The 6,798-nt window shown below is 53.6% G+C and overlaps 1 protein-coding gene across 1 annotated transcript in view; it reads left to right on the top strand.

The window, feature by feature from the left end:
* LOC118367541 (neural-cadherin-like) overlaps positions 1 to 6,798 on the top strand; it is a 189,229-nt gene that overhangs the window by 87,316 nt on the left and 95,115 nt on the right. The gene's annotated exons all lie outside the window — the stretch shown is intronic.

Raw genomic sequence — 6,798 nt, 5'->3', positions numbered from 1 at the left:
AGAGTCAGCTGTGGTCACATAATGTAGACCAACAGTATGGAGAGTCAGTCGTGGTCACATAATGTAGACCAACAGTATGGAGAGTCAGCTGACGTCACATAATGTAGACCAACAGTATGGAGAGTCAGTCGTGGTCACATAATGTAGACCAACAGTATGGAGAGTCAGCTGTGGTCACATAATGTAGACCAACAGTATGGAGAGTCAGCTGTGGTCACATAATGTAGACCAACAGTATGGAGAGTCAGCTGTGGTCACATAATGAGGACAAACAGTATGGAGAGTCAGCTGTGGTCACATAAAGTAGACCAACAGTATGGAGAGTCAGCTGAGGTCACATAATGTAGACCAACAGTATGGAGAGTCAGTCGTGGTCACATAATGTAGACCAACAGTATGGAGAGTCAGCCGTGGTCACATAATGTAGACCAACAGTATGGAGAGTCAGCTGTGGTCACATAATGTAGACCAACAGTATGGAGAGTCAGCCGTGGTCACATAATGTAGACCAACAGTATGGAGAGTCAGCCGTGGTCACATAATGTAGACCAACAGTATGGAGAGTCAGCCGTGGTCACATAATGTAGACCAACAGTATGGAGAGTCAGCTGTGGTCACATAATGTAGACCAACAGTATGGAGAGTCAGCTGTGGTCACATAATGTAGACCAACAGTATGGAGAGTCAGCTGTGGTCACATAATGAGGACAAACAGTATGGAGAGTCAGTCGTGGTCACATAATGTAGACCAACAGTATGGAGAGTCAGCTGTGGTCACATAATGTAGACCAACAGTATGGAGAGTCAGTCGTGGTCACATAATGTAGACCAACAGTATGGAGAGTCAGCTGACGTCACATAATGTAGACCAACAGTATGGAGAGTCAGTCGTGGTCACATAATGTAGACCAACAGTATGGAGAGTCAGCTGTGGTCACATAATGTAGACCAACAGTATGGAGAGTCAGCTGTGGTCACATAATGTAGACCAACAGTATGGAGAGTCAGCTGTGGTCACATAATGAGGACAAACAGTATGGAGAGTCAGCTGTGGTCACATAATGTAGACCAACAGTATGGAGAGTCAGCTGAGGTCACATAATGTAGACCAACAGTATGGAGAGTCAGTCGTGGTCACATAATGTAGACCAACAGTATGGAGAGTCAGCTGTGGTCACATAATGTAGACCAACAGTATGGAGAGTCAGCTGTGGTCACATAATGTAGACCAACAGTATGGAGAGTCAGCCGTGGTCACATAATGTAGACCAACAGTATGGAGAGTCAGCCGTGGTCACATAATGTAGACCAACAGTATGGAGAGTCAGCTGTGGTCACATAATGTAGACCAACAGTATGGAGAGTCAGCCGTGGTCACATAATGTAGACCAACAGTATGGAGAGTCAGCTGTGGTCACATAATGTAGACAAACAGTATGGAGAGTCAGCTGTGGTCACATAATGTAGACCAACAGTATGGAGAGTCAGCTGAGGTCACATAATGTAGACCAACAGTATGGAGAGTCAGCTTTGGTCACATAATGTAGACCAACAGTATGGAGAGTCAGCCGTGGTCACATAATGTAGACCAACAGTATGGAGAGTCAGCTGAGGTCACATAATGTAGACCAACAGTATGGAGAGTCAGCCGTGGTCACATAATGTAGACAAACAGTATGGAGAGTCAGCTGTGGTCACATAATGTAGAACAACAGTATGGAGAGTCAGTCGTTGTTACATAATGTGGCCAACGTGTGCCTGGCAACTAGGCAGGACCCTGTGGCCAACGTGTGCCTGGCAACCAGGCAGGACATGGTGGCCAATGTGTGCAACCAGGCAGGACCCTGTGGTCAGCATGTGCCTGGCAACCAGGCAGAACACTGTGGTCAACGTGTGCCTGCCAACCAGGCAGGACCCTGTGGCCAACGTGTGCCTGGCAACCAGGCAGGACCCTGTGGCCATTGTGTGCCTGGCAACCAGGCAGGATATGGTGGCCAATGTGTGCAACCAGGCAGGACCCTGTGGCCAACGTGTGCCTGGTAACCAGGCAGGACCCTGTGGCCAACGTGTGCCTGGCAAACAGGCAGGACATGGTGGCCAACGTGTGCCTGGTAACCAGGCAGGACCCTGTGGCCAACGTGTGCCTGGCAACCAGGCAGGACATGGTGGCCAACGTGTGCCTGGTAACCAGGCAGGACCCTGTGGCCAACGTGTGCCTGGCAACTAGGCAGGACCCTGTGGCCAACGTGTGCCTGGCAAACAGGCAGGACATGGTGGCCAACGTGTGCCTGGTAACCAGGCAGGACCCTGTGGCCAACGTGTGCCTGGCAACTAGGCAGGACCCTGTGGCCAACGTGTGCCTGGCAACCAGGCAGGACATGGTGGCCAATGTGTGCAACCAGGCAGGACCCTGTGGTCAGCATGTGCCTGGCAACCAGGCAGAACACTGTGGTCAACATGTGCCTGGCAACCAGGCAGGACCCTGTGGCCAACGTGTGCCTGGCAACCAGGCAGGACCCTGTGGCCATTGTGTGCCTGGCAACCAGGCAGGACATGGTGGCCAATGTGTGCAACCAGGCAGGACCCTGTGGCCAGCATGTGCCTGGCAACCAGGCAGAACACTGTGGCCAACGTGTGCCTGGCAACCAGGCAGGACACTGTGGCCAACGTGTACCTGGCAACCAGGCAGGACACTGTGGTCAACGTGTGCCTGGCAACCAGGCAGGACACTGTGGCCAACGTGTGCCTGGCAACCAGGCAAGACATGGTGGCCAATGTGTGCAACCAAGCAGGACCCTGTGGCCAGCATGTGCCTGGCAACCAGGCAGAACACTGTGGCCAACGTGTGCCTGGTAACCAGGCAGGACCCTGTGGCCAACGTGTGCCTGGTAACCAGGCAGGACCCTGTGGCCAACGTGTCCCTGGCAACCAGGCAGGACCCTGTGGCCAACGTGTGCAACCAGGCAGGACCCTGTGGCCAACGTGTGCCTGGCAACCAGGCAGGACCCTGTGGCCAATGTGTGCAACCAGGCAGGACCCTGTGGCCAACGTATGCCTGGCAAACAGGCAGGACCCTGTGGCCAACGTGTGCCTGGCAACCAGGCAGGACCATGTGGCCATCGTGTGCCTGGCAACCAGGCAGGATATGGTGGCCAATGTGTGCAACCACGCAGGACCCTGTGGCCAGCTTTTGCCTGGCAACCAGGCAGAACACTGTGGCCAACGTGTGCCTGGCAAACAGGCAGGACATGGTGGCCAATGTGTGCAACCAGGCAGGACCCTGTGGCCAGCATGTGCCTGGCAACCAGGCAGAACACTGTGGCCAACGTGTGCCTGGCGACCAGGCAGGACACTGTGGCCAACGTGTACCTGGCAACCAGGCAGGAAACTGTGGTCAACGTGTGCCTGGCAACCAGGCAGGACATGGTGGCCAATGTGTGCAACCAGGCAGGACCCTGTGGTCAGCATGTGCCTGGCAACCAGGCAGAACACTGTGGGCAACGTGTGCCTGGCAACCAGGCAGGACACGGTGGCCAACGTGTGCATAGCAACCAGGCAGGACCCTGTGGCCAACGTGTGCCTGGCAAACAGGCAGGACCCTGTGGCCAACGTGTGCCTGGCAACCAGGCAGGACACTGTGGTCAACGTGTGCCTGGCAACCAGGCAGGACACTGTGGCCAACGTGTGCCTGGCAACCAGGCAGGACATGGTGGCCAATGTGTGCAACCAAGCAGGACCCTGTGGCCAGCATGTGCCTGGCAACCAGGCAGAACACTGTGGCCAACGTGTGCCTGGTAACCAGGCAGGACCCTGTGGCCAACGTGTGCCTGGCAAACAGGCAGGACCCTGTGGCCAACGTGTCCCTGGCAACCAGGCAGGACCCTGTGGCCAACGTGTGCAACCAGGCAGGACCCTGTGGCCAACGTGTGCCTGGCAACCAGGCAGGACCCTGTGGCCAATGTGTGCAACCAGGCAGGACCCTGTGGCCAACGTATGCCTGGCAAACAGGCAGGACCCTGTGGCCAATGTGTGCCTGGCAACCAGGCAAGACCCTGTGGCCAACGTGTGCTTGGCAACCAGGCAGGACCCTGTGGCCAACGTATGCCTGGCAAACAGGCAGGACCCTGTGGCCAATGTGTGCCTGGCAACCAGGCAAGACCCTGTGGCCAACGTGTGCTTGGCAACCAGGCAGGACCCTGTGGCCAACGTGTGCCTGGCAAACAGGCAGGACATGGTGGCCAATGTGTGCCTGGCAACCAGGCAGGAGGACCCTGTGGCCAACGTGTGCCTGGCAACCAGGCAGGACCCTGTGGCCAACGTGTGCCTGGCAACCAGACAGGACACGGTGGCCAACGTGTGCCGGACACAGAGGAACCAAACCACACACACAAACAAACAAACGTGTACAACGCGAGTAGATAAACACAGAAACTCTTGCATGTACACACACGTACATTAAACACAGCTGTAACAATGCACACATACAGACACAACACACACCAACATAAACAGGCTCCACAATCTGGCAATAATCTGGGCACCAGTCATGGTCACCTTCCTCTGTCCAAAACTCCTCCATCCGTTTGGTCTCTCTCCCTCTCTGTGTCTTTCCTCTCACTCTGTGTCTCTCTCTATTATCATGGGGTAAGGGTATGAAGAGGAGCAGGCATCCCACAGAGTTCTGTCTTTCTCCCTCTTTGTGTCTTTCGTCTCACTCTGTCTCTCTCTGCTATCATGGGGTAAGGGTATGAAGAGGAGCAGGAATCCCATAGAGTTCTGTCTCTCTCCCTCTCTGTGTCTTTCCCCTCACTCTGTCTCTCTCTGCTATCATGGGGTTTAGGGTATGACGAGGAGCAGGCACCTCATAGAGTTCTGTCTCTCTCCCTCTTTGTGTCTTTCCTCTCACTCTGTCTCTCTCTGCTATCATGGGCTAAGGGTATGAAGAGGAGCAGGCATCCCATAGAGTTCTGTCTCTCTCCCTCTCTCCTCCCCATCTCTCTCTGCTCCCAGCTTCTCCTCCTAATCTTCCTTAAGCACTTGTACTAGCTCTTATTATCACTAATACTCTCACTCTCTGCCACTCACACACACACACGCACACACACGCACACACACACACACACACAAGTGCACGCACGCAAGCACACACGCACACACACACACACACGCACACACACACACACGTGCACGCACGCACGCACGCAAGCACACACACATACACACACATACACACACACACACACACACACACACACAAATACACACACAGTACGGCAGCCGTATCAGACCAGGCTCCTGTTGGTCATTAGCACAGTGTGTGGCGGCTCTCCAAGAGGGTCTTAACAGACAGGGTGTTTTTCTAACAGGGATTGGGATGCCCAGGGAGTGCTGGTGATTAGGTATGAGTGAGAGGGGGATCCAGTCTGCCAGGTTTGGAGGAGTGGAGAGAGGGAGGGCTTCATAGTGTTACCCACAGGTTAGAACGTAGAAATAGTGGCTAGAATGGACAGCTCTCTGTTTTAAATCAGTCTGATTGAATTGATGCACTAGGGGAAGAGTCAGTCTCAGTCTATCGATGCTTAACCTGATTGTTTGATGTTTGGAGTTATTGTTGTCTTTGGGGCGAATCCTAACTCCCACATAAGTTTAATTCTCACATTGACATCAAGTTTGGATTTCAATTTCGTGGCCTCCCGAGTGGCGCAGCGGTCTAAGGCACTGCATCTCAGTGCTAGTGGCATCACTACAGACCCTGGTTTGATCCCGGGCTGTATCACAACCGGCCGTAATCGGGAGTACCATAGGGCGGCGCAGAATTGACCAGCATCGTCCGGGTTAGAGGAGGGTTTGGTCGGGGTAGGCCGTCATTGTATAATAAGACTTAAGGTTAAATAAAAATAAAAATACAGACCCTGGTTTGATCCCAGGCTGTATCACAGCCAGCCGTGACTGGGAGAACCATGAAGTAGTGCACAATTGGCCCAGAGTCATCCGGGTTAGGGGGGGTTTGGCCTCCCGGGATTGATTTCCTTGTCCCATCATGCTCTAGTGACTCCTTGTGGCGAGCCCGGCACCTGCAAGTTGACTTCGGTCATCAGCTGGATGGTGTTTCCTCTGACACATTGGTGCGGCTGGCTTCCCGGGTTAAGCAGTGTGCCAAGAACCAGTGCGGCTTGGCCAGGGTTGTGTTTCGGAGGACGCTTGGCTCTCGACCTTTGCCTCTCCCGAGACCGTACGGGAGTTGCAGCGATGGGACAAGACTGTAACTACCAATTGGATATCACAAAAATAAGTACAAAAAAGCACTTCAATTTGTTTCAGATTTTGAAGGTTTGACAAATATGGTGTTGTAGTTTCTGCATTTTCTCAAAGTTCCAATGAAGTTTGTGTTAGTTCCTTCATTTCAGACTGACAGTGTGGGAGTTGATGTGAGTGTGTTGAGTGTGTCATGGTTCCATGCTGGGGCCCACGCTGGCTTCTCCAGCCCCCTCTCTGTCATGGCTGCTCTGTGTGCCCACCTATCTCCCCCTCTCTCCCCTGGGGAGCAGCAGTCTCCCCCCTGGCACGGCTGGTCCCCAGAGATAACACCCCCATGTGGGAGACTGGAGGGGGAGGATCCAGCATGACTAACACTGCTCAGGGAACCTCTGGACTACCCCGCCTCTCTTTACCTCTCTCGCTCTCTTTCCCTATCTATCTCTCTAACTCAAACTCTACCACCATCCTGCCCTATCATGATCTATATTTTCCTCTTTCTGCACCCCCCTCTTTCTTTCCCTTTGTCGCTATCTTCCTTTC

Source organism: Oncorhynchus keta, chromosome 34, assembly GCF_023373465.1.
Source record: "Oncorhynchus keta strain PuntledgeMale-10-30-2019 chromosome 34, Oket_V2, whole genome shotgun sequence".
Classification (NCBI taxonomy): domain Eukaryota; kingdom Metazoa; phylum Chordata; class Actinopteri; order Salmoniformes; family Salmonidae; genus Oncorhynchus; species Oncorhynchus keta.
This window is presented reverse-complemented; position numbering and strand designations above follow the sequence as displayed.